Here is a 15,879-nt window from a genome sequence, read left to right as displayed (position 1 = left end):
AGTTGACCTGGATATTCAAGTGATTTATTTTGGTCTTAATGATGAACCGGTTCAGTTGGTAATGAACTTTAGAAATCCACTAGGTGACACCAGAGCTGTGTCACAGCGAGGACAGGAAACCCCCACCCCACATCAGCAGGAAGAGAAGGAGAGAGAGAGAGATGGCTTCTGAGAGCTCAGCGCTCAGCCCTGGTGAGCTTTCTTTTGTTCTAACTGAGAGTGTCAGTAAGGGAGTCACTGAGGGTCTCTTCTCTGCACAGTAGCGTCTGAAGAAGTTTCTTCTCGTCTGCTGAGAGTTTGTTCTGTCTGTTAAACACACAGGGTCTGAACTAGGAGAGAGACAAGAGCTGTTTACTTCCACTTTCTCTTGTCAGGGATCAGAGATCGGTACTGTAAAACCCAAGCTGTTTGGAATTTACTAAATATTTCAATAAAGTGTTTATTTAAGGCAAAAATGATTGATGTAAAACCTGTCTGTTTGCTGATGGTATTGGATTCACACCTAGTATTCATGATGCTCAGACATGCTCAGATATGATCGTTTCCTGTTTGTTGCTCAGAGGCTGTGTTTATTGTACAGTTGATAATACCAGAGAGGAATAAGTACAGATGAACAACAGAGGAATTTATTTGGTCCATAATTAGTAGTGATTCCAGCTTCTCATGCAGCTGTTTTTCCTGTCCTGACTGGAGGAGCTCATTCAGTTGTGCCTGGAGAGAAGCCAGGGTATCGGCTTCAACAACATGGCTGGGCAGCTTGTTCCCCACACCCACCCCTCTCTGTGTACAGTAGAGATTTATGTCTTGACTGGGGGAGCTCATCCAGCTGTGTCTGGAGAAAAGCCAGGGTATCTGCTTCAACAACACAAAACCTCTTTTTGATTTTAAGTCTTAGTGGTCCTTTGTGTTTCAATGTTAATTCTGAGGATGTCTGAAATATCAATATCTAAATGTTCACTAATCGTCACTGAGGATTTTGAATATTTTGTATGTATGTGGCTCAGTACCTCCAGCCTGTCATTGTGGGACACTCCCTTCAGACTAAAGAGACTCAGTTCCTGAAACCCCATGAAACAACAGTGAAATTAATAAAATGCCAGTATCTAATGACAAAAGAAATATGTCCTGTAGAGAGAACTGATAAACATAAAATAATACCTGTAATACAAATAATAACATTAATTTAAACTTATCAGAAATTGAATGTATACAAGAGATCTATGAAAAGAATTTGTGAAATATCAATAGTTAGTTTCTGAAGAAGAATAATCTGTGATCTTTGTCTCTGACAGGGGAGGCACCACAGCGTCTCTCAGAGATCAGGATCGTGCTGCTGGGGGGACGATGGTCTGGGAAGAGCTCAGCAGGAAACACCATCCTGGGCAGAGAGGAGTTTCAGACTAGGAACCATTGTGTGAGAAGTCAAGGTGAAATAGCTAAGAGGCAGGTCACTGTGGTTGACACTCCAGGCTGGGATCCACAGCAGGTCAGACAGGAAGTTATCAAAAAGGAGGTTGTGCAGTGTCTCTCTGTGCCTCCCAGAACCCCACGCTCTCGTCCTGGCCATACCTGTAGACTCCTCATTCACAGAGGAAGAAAGGAACACATTGGAGGAACACCTGCAGCTCCTCACTGACAGAGTCTGGAGACACACAATAGTGCTGTTTACCTGGGGGGACACACTGAGACACACAACCATTGAGCAGCATTTTGAGAGAGGAGGGAAGGAGCTCCAGTGGCTGGTGGTGAAATGTGGGAACAGGTATCATGTTCTCAACAAGAACAGGGGCGACCACACTCAGGTCACAGAACTACTGGAGAAGATAGAGGACATGGTGGAAGGAAACTATGGGTGGCACTTTACTACTGAGACATATCAGGAGATTGAAGAGAGGATCAGACTTGATTATTTGAAACAGAGCAAGGAGGAGACACAGAGAGAGACAGAGGAGCTGAGACAGAGGTTGGAGGGGAGACAGAGAGAGATAGAGGAGCTGAGACAGAGGGAAGAGGAGAGACAGAGAGAGACAGAGGAGCTGAGACAGAGGTTGGAGGAGGAGTGGAGGAGGAGCTGAAGGAGAAGATGAGAAAGACAATGAAGGAAGAGGAGCTGGAGAAAGAGACAGAGGAGCCCAGACTGCCTGTCAAGAGGAGGAACAGTGTGGAATGGATTCCTCCTGCCAGTGAGTGTGATTGATGCTGTATTACCGAGTCACTTATCTTACTTGTCATCAAACCCAGGGATTCAACTATCTGGTGTCCTATAAGGAATTAAAATCATACTGTGCTCCACTCTGTACTGTATTACTAACACACTGATATCTACCAACTTAAACTGGTCTTCTGTGCTGTACTTGAACTGTTTTCTATCATTGAGATCAGATTTAATCCATCACAGCGAAGTTCAGTCACACCAACAACCTCTCTGATCTGTTCCTCAAGACTGTCTGACCAACAGTGTCAAAGGCAGCTCTGAAGTCCAGCAGGACAGGAATGGATGAAAGGGCCCATCACCAGATCATTAGAAACTCTAACAAGAGGTGACTTAGTCCACTTTACTGTAATTGAACAAATTATTATCTGTTGAGTGAATTATACTTTTCTACGTTAGATCTGAGCTCAAGAGTCTAAAATGCCAATAGAGCTGAAACTCCTCAGTGTATCACTGACAGAAGAGCTCAGAACAGGAGCAGAAGTCTGATTGAACAGAGGGCCATCAATTAATATTAATCTCCTCTCATGTTTAACCTCCCTGATGCTCCTGTCTCTCCTCTGTCATGGAAATATAACTATCAAGGAAGCCACAAGAGAGAGTTCTTACCTCAGTAAGGTCTTTATTTCAATATTGCAATATTGGGAGCCCTGCTGCCACTTCGCCAAGTGCAACCAGAGACTCAATTTGTTACAAGCAGTACAGGGTTTTTATAAGACGTTGCGCTGTAAAAAAGTTCAGCACTTGGTCCCTTCTAAAACTTCCCCTTTCTCTAAGAGAAAACAGATTACATCATAGAGCGAGATAAGAAAAACTAGATTTGTTATTCAAAGCTTATCAGTTACTTTCAGCTAATTCTAATGACCCAGACAGCATATATTGTTTTGGTACATTGTCTTCTAAACTAACCTAAACAGTGTACTTTGTTGACGAACTGTTTTCTAAAATTCTGCACGTACTGTAGCACAGCAGTTACATCCTTGAAATATGTTATCTAAAAGCACCAATATATTTTTTTCAAAGCTCTCTACATTTTTAAGAATCAATTTACTTATTAGATTTCCACTTCACCTCCTGTTGCAGTGAGTGAAGGAGACCCTGCAGTCGAACCAGGAGGTCGAGTCCCACATCAGACAGAGACAACTGCATATCGTGAGGAAGAGAGAGGAGAGGAAACAGAGGGATGAGGAGAGCACTAGAAGGAGTTGCAGAACTACCTCCGTAGGATGGAGGAGGAGATCCAGACACGAGAGGAGAAGATCAGAGCGCTGGAGGAGTGGATAGCAGAGCTGGAGGAGAGGCTGAGGGAGGAGAGGGATGAGGGGAGGAGGAGAGAGCTGGAGGAGGAGCTGAGGAGAGAGAGGGAGAGAGAGGCTGCAGAGAGACATAGAGGAACTGAGAGAGGAGCAGGAGAGGGAGAGGAGAGAGAGGAGACACACAGGAGGGAAATGGAGGAGCTCAGGCAGCGCTATGAGGAAAAAGCCAGAGAGGAGGCAGAAACGCTCCAGCAGGTCAGTGTGTCAACAACACAGTTCACTCCAGCAGGACAGGACCACAGGATCTGCAGGAGGTCTGAGGAGCTGAGAGAGACAGTAGAGAGACTCAATTGTAGACAGATACAGAACAGTAGTTTGTTATTTCAGTCCCCTGAAGCAGAAGAGACATACAAGACATAAAGGAGTTTGAATGATAAGCAGAAGCAGCACAATGAGAGAAAGGCCACAGAAGATGATTGAGAGAAGGTGTTGCTTAAAACATTCTCTAATCTCTAATCATCTGAATTTATGGTACTGATGTATTTAACCTAAACTAAATTAATTATGTTTAAAGAGAACAATAACAGCAGCTTTGCTCCCTCCCAGCTTGTATCCAATCACAGCAGCCTCCCATCTGAAGCCCCTCCCTCTTCCCTCATCCTACTTCCTGTTCCTGTGGAGACTCCAACATGGCAGAGACGGTATCTTGCTCAGTACTTCTCTTGAAGAAGGCTCCTTTTGCCAGTATTATTGTGTAATGACGTGATTGCTGTGTTGCCAAGTGCCTTGAAAACATTTACAGATTAAGGTTTTTCTATTAACTTTAGTCAAGCGGATCCCAGCTTTATCAACAAACATTTTAAGATGAACATTACCAACAGAAGGGAGAGTACAATAGTATTACTTTATGTGCTGCATTGAAATGTTGAGATTTTTTATATATATACAGTAATTGGAAGACATTATTGAGATTATTGAGTTTCACTGTTTATTAAAAAGTATTTGTGTATAAATATCTTTCTCCTGTTTTCATACCTCATCAGTTTAATGGACCAATATTTTTAAGAGACTCATCAGAGAGGCTGGACTCCAGAGTCAGGGGCAGTGAGACTTTACACTGGGCACTATCAGGTGATACAGACCAGCTCATTGCTGTTAACCCCAGCAGTTTGTGAAGCCTGATAGAGACTCATCAGAGAGGCTGGGCTCCAGAGTCAGGGGCAGTGAGACTCTACACTGGGCACTATCAGGTGATACAGACCAGCTCAGTGCTGTTAACCCCAGCAGTTTGTGAAGCCTGATAGAGACTCATCAGAGAGGCTGGGCTCCAGAGTCAGGGGAAGTGAGACTCTAAACTGGGCACTATCAGGTGATTCAGGTGGGTAGCTGCATCAGCATGCCTAGGCTGCAAAGGAACAATAGGTTTATTCCATGCTGAAAAAAAGAAGAGAGAAAACACAACGTTTCGGCCGTGGAGCCTTCTTCAGGTGTGAGCACCAAAACGTTGTGTTTTCTCTCTTCTTTTTTTCAGCATGGAATAAACCTATTACTTGTCACTATCAGGTGATACGGACTAGCTCAGTGCCGTTAACCCCAGCAGTCTGTAAAGCCTAACAGAGACTCATCAGAGAGGCTGGACTCCACAGTCAGGGGCAGTGAGACTCTACACTGGGCACTATCAGGTGACACAGACCAGCTGAGTGCTGTTAACCCCCAGTCTTCTGTCCTTGTGCTCCTCTCACCAGTCCAGACTGGGATCATAATCATTATACACACTACACACACAGGTTGTACATTATTTTGAATGTATTTCTATTCAAATAATCTTGTATTTCTACCAAATTGTGGATAATTTACTGGAGTTATTAGAGTAAACTACCAGCTTTCTATTGTAACGCTTACGGCCGACAGGTACTGTGTAAGAGCCGGCGTACCAGAGCAGGTGACGTCACCGCCCTTCCCTGTGATAGCAGGACTACAGCTAGTGGGCTGTGGAGAGATCTCTCTTTAGCTCTAGGGGCTGGGTCGCTGCAGAGAGATGCGGGAGTCCCGGGTTCGAGCCTCAGTCAGGATGGGGCCGACCTGATGTGGCAAGGGCGCCCGCCAGAGCCCCCGTTGCGTTACACTATAAAGTCTAAATAATAATGTACCTCCCTGTATTCAGCACTAATCATACTTGTATGTATAAAGAATAAAAAGGGTTAATTGAAGAAGCTTTCAGAAGCACAGAGTGAAAAGAGAAAAACACACTCGTGTGAAACAGTGTTGTGGGTGCAGTGTGGGGAACTGTCCTGTTTATTCGTGTATGTGTAACAGAGTGTGAGAGTTTTTAAACGGGACAGTGTAACATCACCTGTAATGAGTGTAGGATGTACGAGACTGAGAGGAAGATCCGCGATACCAGCTGCAGTTCTCCTGTTCTGTAAGAACCTCTGGAAACGCTCCCATATAGTCACTAACTTCTTAGAAAAACTTTTAAAAAAGGGATCCAGTGTGAGTTTATTCTCTGCACGCGTCTCTGACTGCAGCCAGCATAGGAAGGGACCTGCGTGACGTCACCACGTCCAGGCTGTGAGGGACTCGCGGTGCAGACGCCCGCAGGAAGTCGCCCAGGGGGGTTGTGGGAATTGTAGTTCGTAACTAGTAGCTATTGCCTGCTGTGGTGAAGCGTTCAGACAGGGTTACACTTAGAGCGAACTACCTGCCTCCTTGAACTTATTTAAATAGCCGTGGGTGAAAATACCAGGTTCATATATCTGCTGAGGTACCGAAATACAATATGAGGTATTAATAAATATTTACATATAAACTTCACTCGTATTAATACAGTCTCGTTTGAATAAATTCCGCTGTTTATCTTGTAAATTCATTTCAATGAGTTTTCATTCTTAGCATTTCATTAGTGTGAAAGACGCGACCCCGTACTGGATACAGCACATAGAAACTGGAAGGACCTCTGTTCACGACTGACGACACTCAGGATAAAGAGTTAATTAACTGTGATTAATGTCATGAGCTGTAATGAGTCCCGGCGTCGGAGTAACTGTAACTGATAACAACACAGAAAGTATTATATTAGTGAGAGTAACAATCAGGAGATCAAATCCTTTTCTAATAAAATGGGACTACTGCATTTCTGTTATTTTAAATTGTTTTCTTGAGAGTGAAGTAATGGGACACTTTAATTAGAAAGTGTTGCTGTAAAAAGCGAAGTTCTGGTATTTATACTTATCCAGAGACTCTCCCCGCTCTGACCTCTCCTCCAGGTCGCTTCTAATGTGTCTGTTCTGCTGGGTTTCTGTCTAAAAACACTTTACAGGACTCCCGTCTCCAGTGGAGACACATGTAGGGTCGTGTCAGGGCAGAAGTCCCACATTGTAAACCAGTTTAAACTGGGACTGGGTACAACCCGGAGCAAGACAAGAACTGAAAGATTCATCAGTCAGTTTCAGGACTCTCTCCCACTGGTGTCCTTTTCTATCTCTGTGTCCTGTTTCCTAAAAAACCCCACTAATACCCCGTGTAGGAAAGAAGACTCGCTCATCACTCCTGTTCTGTCCCCGTGTCGCCGTAACTGGGATTGGAGCAGCCGGAGAGGAGACGCACTTCCAGAACTTTCCTTCCCGCTCGGTTATTCCAGCTGAGCCCCAGACAGACTTTTCCCCTCCTGAGGAAAGAACATCTTCCCACACAAACAGCCCGTTTCTCTCAGAGACACCGGCAGCCTACAACACACACAGCACAGCGTTTTCACCAAGACTCCCCTCGTCTGCAGAAACACCAGGGAAGAGCCTCCCAGCCCACAGGAGATTCCCTCTGGAAGGAGCTGACGGGTGATTCCCAGTCATTCCCTGGATTTCCAGGAAAGAAGCGGCTCCTCACCTGGGAATAAAACAGCACTGAGAAGAGCTCGAGCGCTCAAACTCAGAGCGTCGCTTAGCAACAGGCGCAGCAGCGGCATCCGAAAGATGAGCCGGAAGCAGGTTTTGGCGCCAGTTTTCCTCACTTTTTAATCACGTTATGAGACTTAAAGTCAATGTATTTCTCTTAATTGTCTGAACATAAGGAAGGTTAAAAACAGGAGACAAACTTAATCATTTAAGATCCCATGGGTGTTGACTTAAAAATCAGATTCATTTCTGTCTTTAGGTATCCCCATTACCTGTAAAGCACTTTGAGTGAAATGTCAAGAACAGCGCTATGCAAGAGTCAGGAATTATTTATCAGTCTATTTAGTAGTGTTCCTTTTCGACCAGGTGGCGCCAGGTGGCTGTGATGCCAAAGCAGCATCACAGAGCAGACGGGAAACTGTGGAAGCCTGTTTCCACCAAGGAATAAAAACAAACGCGCTATGATATCTCAGAATTGCGACTTATAAACTCAGAATTCTGACTTTATATCTCGTAATTACGACTTTATATCTCACATTTGCAACTTCGAAATAGCCCCTATTTCATTGTCTGTCCTTTTGTTATTGTAATGGATTCGGGTTCTAGGGCTTGTGCCCCTCGCCGCTCCCACCCTAGTTCATGCCTCACTGCAATGGCTCGAACCCAGGTCTTGCCAGCTGAGCTAGAGAACACTTTCTTTAGCCCCGGCGGCCAGCATCCCTGTTATACCCATTATTTCTTCAATCAGGTCCGAGGAGCCCAGAAAAAGAGGTTGATCCACAGCCTGAGACGGGGAGATGGAGAGGAAGTGCTGGATAAGAGCGACAAGGTAGAAGCGGCCACCGCTTTCTACACGGAGCTCTTTTCAGAAAAGCAGACGGAGGTGGAGGCAGGCAATGTTTTTCTGGAGGGGCTGAAGGCACGAGTACCGGAGGAGGTGAGGGAGGACTTGGAGGGTCCGATCGTGGCCCAGGAGCTGAAGGCGGCGCTCTTGTCCATGGAGAATGGCAAGGTGCCGGGGCCGGACGGACTGCCCAAGGAATTCTACACCTGCTTCTGGGACCCCCTGGCGGCAGATCTGGTCGAAGTGGCACAGGAAATCTTCCACCGGGGGAAACTCGGAGACACCATGAGGGAGGGCGTCATCTCCCTGCTCTTCAAGGGAGGAGACGCCGCCGACCTCAAAAACTGGAGGCCGATCATGATGCTCTGCGTGGACGTAAAGATCCTGTCCAAGCTTCTGACCGGCAGACTGAGAACCGCCCTCCCCCACATCATCAACAGCGACCAGACGTGTGGGGTGGAAGGGCAATCCGTCAGCAAGCTTCCAGCTTTTCACTTCTTCTCTATGTTCTCTTCACAGAGCCCTTAGCAGAGGCGGTGAGACGGGATCCTGTCATCGACGGCCTGGAGATATCGAGAGGCGCAGGGGAAACCCTGAAGATCTCCCAGTACACCGATGACACAACGCTGTTCCTGAGGTTGGACAGGGGGTTGAGGGCCCTGCAGGTCATGGAGCAATACTCCAGAGCCTTGGGGTCGAAGCTCAACCGCCGAATGAGCAAACTGAAGTTCTTCAGGCCCTGGAAGCACAGGACAACGGCGCCGGAGGGTCTCGAGCTCTGCACGGAGCCCCTCAAAATACTGTGGGTTTCCTTCCAGAGCCAGGACAACGAGACCAACAACTGGACCAAGAGGATCGCCAAGGTGAACACGAAGCTGGGTCTGTGGAAAACGCGGTCGCTGTCCTACACAGGGAAAGTGATGGTGTTGAAAGCAGACATCCTGCCGGCTTTGGTTTACCTGGCGGTAGTGTACCCGCTGCCAGCCAGACTCAGACGAGCGCTGCAAGGGATGATCTTTGGCTTTGTCTGGGGCGGCAAGTACGAGTACATCACGAGAAACCGGATGTGTCAGCCGGTCGAGGAAGGGGGTCAAGATGTCCCACATTTCCCCCTGAAACTCGACTGCATCTTCTACTGTAACCTCTGTAGGGCGCTGCGGGAGCCCATCGGCCACAGGTACCAGTACTTTGTCAGGCTGTGGCTCTCCATCCCGATGAGGCACTTGGTCCAGTGGTCAAACACTGGGCCCAAGGCAGAGAGGCGACCGGAGTTCTACACCCACGCTGTCAAGTGGAGCAGGAGGTAAGAGGTCACGAGACAGCCAGAGCTCTGCACCAACCACAGAGCCCTGTACAAAGAGGTGAGGAGGCATCTGGTTGCCGACGAAAGGCTGCAAGTTCCCAGACAAGTCTGGGAAAGGACGCAGCCTAAAGAACTTGACAACCAACTGAAGGACCTCAACTGGATGGCCGTACACAAGAGACTGGCTACCAGAGAGGTCCTCTACAGACACTCACTTACCAGGAACCCGCATTGCCCCCGGGACACGTGTTTCGTCGAGGAGACTCAGGAGCACGTGTTCTGGAGCTGCCCCTTCGCCAAGGCGGTGTGGGGCAGAATGGACAACATCATGCAACTCCTGGGAACGGGTGCGGTGCACATTTACCAGTACATTCTGGTGGGGCTGGCACCTACCGGATTTGACAAGGGGACGCAGTTCCTGATGTGGCTGCAGCTGTCTCTCACAAAAAAAAGCCTGTGGGACATGAGGAACAATCTTATCCGGCACAGCACAAAGTGGGGAGCGAGGGAGCTGGAGGAGAGGATCCTGGCGGACCTCAGGAGGAGGGTGAAGGACTTTGGGCCCTGTACAGGGGTTAATGGACAACAGCAAGTGGTAGGATTTGGAGGGACTCTCATAAAAGCGCAAATCCGCTCACACTTGCAATGATTGATAACGGACAATCACTGCCGTTCCGCCGTTGTTGTGAGATGTTTCTTTTTGAGATGTTTTTTTTGGGAATAAAGTATATTTTATAAGAAAAAAAAATACACAGGGGAGGGTGGTGCTGTCTAGACCAGATTGTACAACCTGTCTGTCGGCCGTTCCGTTACACTATATTCATGAATCGTACAGGATCATAGGATCTATAGGCCTGAAGACTTGTCTTGTACAGTGCCCTGATAAAAATCAAATTAATTACATTATTTTTATGGAATCCCATTTCCACCAGGGAGTACCCGGATGGAATAGTGGACGGTGGGTTTTTAAAAAAGTTTTTATTTATACAAAAACGGAGACAGAAGATAAAATACGATAGAGAAATAGACACTTCACATCCAGAGGAATTCACAAACTGAAACTTATACTTTTTACATATTTCAACTGTACGTCCTTTTTTTACTTAAAAAAGGTCTTCTTTAGCTCAGCTGGCAAGACCTGGGTGGGAGCGGCAATACAATTACAAAAGGACAGACAATGAAATATGGGCTATTTCGAAGTCGCAAATGTGAGTTATAAAGTCGCAATTCTGAGTTACTAAGTCGCAATTCTGAGATACCATAGCGCGTTTTTTTTTTACTCCCTGGCAGAAACGGGCTTCCATACATCAAGGCTGTGTACCTTAAGATTGACTTTAAATACACTTGTTTTCAAAATACAATTCATATCTCGAGCACTGAACCTGTCTTTTTACTGTTTCTTTAGGGATAAGCCGTGAGATGTCACTATTAAATCACGTATTTCCCTACCAATTGCAAGAGCAAGGTCACGCATCTGAAATGTCTGAAATGAGCTCCGCTTCATCTAGCAGAGCTGTGTGTTTGAACAGAAACAGCGCGGTAACACGACTGGAGGAGACGGACCTCGCTCAACGCGTTTGGGGATTTTACGTTATATAATGAGGAGATCTTCGCGTTCTGTCCGTTTTAAATGTATGAAGGACAGGTCATACGGATACCGCCCAGCGAAACGCGAACTGGAGCCCGTCGTGGTAAAAAACAAACGAGTTATTATAGGCTGTAGTATTCCCAAAGAGACCACGACTGGTCGTATAGCTTGTTCCCGGCAGAATGTGAGGTGTGTCGCTCTGTGCGACATCGCCCCGCCGTTCCTGCAGCAGAGAGGCGCTCTGCGCCCCAGTAAGAGAACTTACCGCATCTTAAAAACCCACCCGTTGGATTTTGATTGATGGTCATAAACCATGAAACTCCGTGCGGGCCAACCAGTATGCCGCCATTCCAGGGGAAAGCGCAAAGTGAGTCCGTGTCCGACTGGCGAGCACGTTTCTGCCCACGGCCCTGGAATAGGAAGTGTGGAAGTGGGTTACATTTGCTTCGTAATGGGAAGATTTCTCCAATCCACCTCCCCACAAGGCAATAAAGAGAGACTTAAAGGTAGAATCGACATGTGGTTTTTTAATCACTTTCAGTCCCGTTGATCGTAACTTCTATTGAACCTTAGTTTTGGTCCTATAAAACATGCACTTCAGGCTGGGCTCTTGATAAAAACTTGATAAAACTGCAGCAGACGGTTGGATGTTGAAGGGCAGGAGCTGAAGACTATCGGCAGATCTGCTACTGTATTACAGCTGCCCTGTCTCTGAGTCTGGTTTGTTGTTTATCTCTTAGATCCAGAAAACTTTGTTGGGTATTAATTTTCAATAATAACAGGAAGTGGTTTCCAAATCATCAACATTTGCTAACCGATAGCCTCCAAGGTCAAAGTTACTGAGTTTAAAATGGGTTCAGAAGAACTTGATGATGTTAAATAGGTACATGTACACATAATAGACGTGTAACGAACAGTTCTTTCCGGGCCCTATGCGGACGACACGATCCAGAATAGTGAAGACACAAGGGGAAAAATAGTCATGCAGGAAAAGGGTCTGGAGATAGGGGGCGTGTCCATGCAGTGCAGGTGTCCAGGGGAAGTGAGTCCAGGCGAACAATCCATGTAGGAAATCCAAAAGAGTAATCCGAGACAAATGGTAAAGTCCAAGGTCCAAAACACGAACTGGGTCGGAACCGGCGAGGGGAACCAGGAACTAGGAACAGAAAGTTAAAAGCATAACGGAGCCAGATGCAGCAAGACCCCGGGCTCTCATGATGTGGAAATCAATGAGGAACCAGGAGTGAGGTCCGCTGAGTCTGGCTTTTAAGGGGGAACGGGAATAGGGATCAGGTGCAAACAATGGGAGGGAACGAGGAAGGGCTGGAGCTCCCTTAAGAGGAGGGGTTAGCGATCCTGACAAGACGTAGCTTACTTTTTATTGCTGTTCCTTTTACCAAAAACACCCTTAGGGTCATATCTCAATACACTTTTAGGAAAAACATTTTTAAAAGTATATAAATCCCTTCGTCAGATCATTTAGCCCGTTGAGAAGGAGTTAACTGGTTTATTTGTAACTGAAGCCGGTGTCACTGACAGACACAGATGAGGCTCTGTCTTCCTGTGTGTAGGCAGCCAGAGTGTAGTGAGCCTGTTGTTTTGGTTTGTGGTTCGCTCTGCTCTTAGCTCGACTGCCTACAGTTTCTCTGCGGTCAGTGTGAGCCCTCCCTGAGCACAGACACCTCCGAGAGCAGCCAAACCGCACAGCTCCTCTCTCTGTGATCATAGTTCACACCCCTGAGCTACTGCAGGACCCTGAGTCTAGGGGTCTGTACTCTCTCAGCCACAAGCACTTCCTCCTTCTTCAGAGGGACCAGATGAGCAGCTCAGACAGAGGCCAGGGGCTCAGTCTGTTTTCACCCATTAGAAACTGCTCTTTCAGTAAGTGAGTCTGCAGGTGACTATTCATTAGAATCATTAAACACTTTACATCATGTAGTTCAGGTGGGGAGCTGTGTCTGCATGCTTAGGCTGCAAAGGAGCAAGGAAAAGTTTATTCCTGTGTTCAAAAAAAAGAGAAGAAAAACACAACGTTTCAGCTGTGGAGCATTCTTCAGATGCAAAGTCTCCACAGCAGGAACGTTGTGTTTTTCTTCTCTTTTCAGCACAGGAATAAACCTTTACATCATGGTTTGGTTTGATGACAGGAATGAAAGTCCTCCAGTTCTGTTGACATCCAGCTGTGTCTTGACAGAAGTCAGGTTATCGGTTTTAGCAACAAGGCTGGGCAGCTTGTTCCACACTCCCACTACACTTTGTGTAAAGCAGCACCTGCTTTAGCCTAAACACAGCCTGCAATCCGTCACTACACAACTGTAGTGTAGACAGCTGTGTTCCCTCACATGGACTTGTACTCCCTCTCCCCGAGTGCTAATTACTCATTCACACCAGCTGAGTCTCCAGCTCAACTTAGCTGGGGGCCATCTTGGCTCAAGGCCACACTATAGGGCCAATGCTTTGAGCCATGATGGCGTCTTTCTCACACGCCCCCCCCCCCACTCACTGCTTCACGGCCAGACACTGCAAAGTCTACAAGTTTAAAAAAAACATGTTCTGTTTAAAAGTTATATGTGTATAAATATACTACAAAAGCAACTCTTGGCAAATAACTTTTTTTAGAATTATTAAATTAAAATAAGAAACTATGTGATAGTTTAAGTTGCATGTGCAGTGCGTGAGTACAGCGGTCAGCACAGTTCCTAAATTTGTCCAGCCTACCTGCTCTTGTGCAAAATCTTAGTTAGATCTGTTAAGCATATTTCATCAGTACCATGTGTGCACTCAGTGATATTTAACCAAAATATAAAAAAGCTATCTGCAGAAATACTGCCAAATAAGGTCTGATTCAAAGAGTTTAACTCCATTTTTCTTTGGTATTTTTACCTTTTGCAGTAATATACTTTCACCAATCCAGGTCATCTGCAGTTGTAAAGTCCTGCAGCTCTTGCCAGCTGTGTGACATGAGCTGTAGAGCTAGGAGTCTAGATTAAACGTGGCACAGACACAGTCCAGTACGTCCCCGATCACACGACGTGACCTTGTTGATGCTCATTGTCTCTCTGGCCTGTCTGGGATCCAGTGTGTCTCCGGTCTCTTTCCCAGAAGGTAGAATTCCAGAGTCTTTCCAGGAGGTATTCTGAAAACACGGTGCAGATTCCAGGATGAGGATCATGGGAGTAACATCCAGACCCTCGTCTTGAGTCAGGAGAGGACAGGCTGGTCCAGGAGTTACAGAGCTGAGTTCAGGGAACACACAGACACACAGACACACTTTACTGGGACTGTCTTGTCCTGATGCGTACCGGACAGTGATGAAGTCTGATTTATCAAAGTGGTCCACTTCCTGAAAACAGAACAAAGATTAACTTAGGGTCCAGCTGTACTTCAGAGCAACAGTCTGGATACATTGTTCTTAAATCACAAGAAAACAAGGACAGTTACAAGAGCCCTCTCAGTCTGTTTGGTAGTCAAGACTCATGGATTTCATCCAACTGTGTGTTGAGGGAAGCCATGTGGCTGGGCAGCTGGTTCCACACCCCCACCACTCTTTGTAGAAACAAGTGCCTCCTAATTCTTTTAGTTCCTAGCAAGAAAACGATCATGGGAATATGGTCTATTAAAGACCTCCAACACCAGAACAGTGGATCAATGTTGTGAAAGATGTATATAATGGAAAAGATCACCTTTTCTCTCAGGTTACAAGCAGAAAGGATTAGCAAATGCTGGCAAGACTGGATTGGGTTTGTGGCCCAGCTGAGACCTGATTCTGTTCTGTAAATGAGGATGAAACCATTTTGTCTAGAATGTGGGTTATTTGTTGTGTTTTTGCTGATTTATTTCTAGTTGTAACCTCCCTCCTATGCTGGCATAATGTAAATAGTTCATTATATAAAAACAATATAATCAAAAAATGAAAGATGAAAGCTGTAAATTGTTGTACTTTGTATTTGTAAATTCTTTCATTATCAAATCAAAATTTTAAAAGTCAGGTTATTGGCTTCAACAACATGGCTGGGCAGCTTGTTCCACACTCCCACCACCCTTTGCGTAAAGAAGCGACTCCTGTCCTGATTAGAGGACAGGTAATGAGTATTATCTGCATGGTTAGTCACTGGGGAATGATGCCAAATACCTGTACATTCCTCTTGCATCTCTTTCTCTTTTCAGGGCTGATGTACATTTCTGCACCTGGTCAGAAGGAGCAGAAACAAATCTGATCAGACTGTATTCTGACTGTGATGGTACTCCTATAAAAGACAAGAGGAGGTACTGTAATTACTGTGCAGGACTTTCACTGTACTGACCTCTGATGTGGGTTTCACACAGACATTCAAGTATCAAGTATCACTGGAGAAAATCAGTGATTGAGCAGTAAAGATATATCAGTTTATGTCAACAATGTGCTTAGCAAACACTTGTCCAGAGTAACATGCAATCTATAACTAAGGTCTGCAGCAGGTAAGTATAGATAATAACCACGCAAGTTCGTCTTTAACCCCGTATAGAGGAGAGCTCGCTACAGTCCGAGAGAAACGTCTTTAACCCTGTACAGAAGAGAGCTCACCACAGTCCGAGAGACATGTCTTTAACCCGTACAGAAAAGAGCTCCCTGCAGTCCGTGAGACACGTCTTTAACCCTGTAGAGAAGAGAGCTCCCTACAGTCCGTGAGACATGTCTTTAACCCATACAGAAGAGAGCTACTGCAGTCCGAGAGACACGTCCTTAACCCTGTCCAGAAGAGAGCTCCCTGCAGTCCGAGACACACGTCTTTAACCCCGTCCAGAA

The 15,879-nt window shown here is 46.0% G+C and overlaps 2 long non-coding RNA genes across 3 annotated transcripts in view; both read left to right on the top strand.

Moving 5' to 3' along the window:
• LOC148670536 (uncharacterized) overlaps window positions 1–15,879 on the top strand; it is a 408,685-nt gene that overhangs the window by 118,187 nt on the left and 274,619 nt on the right. The window lies entirely within an intron of this gene.
• On the top strand, window positions 82–3,399 carry LOC148670565 (uncharacterized). Its single transcript, XR_015936983.1, has 3 exons — window positions 82–192; window positions 1,293–2,183; window positions 3,296–3,399. It is a non-coding gene; the product is annotated as an uncharacterized LOC148670565 (long non-coding RNA).

The sequence above is a fragment of the Lepisosteus platostomus genome, chromosome 5 (assembly GCF_059453375.1).
Source record: "Lepisosteus platostomus isolate fLepPlt1 chromosome 5, fLepPlt1.hap1, whole genome shotgun sequence".
Taxonomy (NCBI): domain Eukaryota; kingdom Metazoa; phylum Chordata; class Actinopteri; order Semionotiformes; family Lepisosteidae; genus Lepisosteus; species Lepisosteus platostomus.
This window is presented reverse-complemented; position numbering and strand designations above follow the sequence as displayed.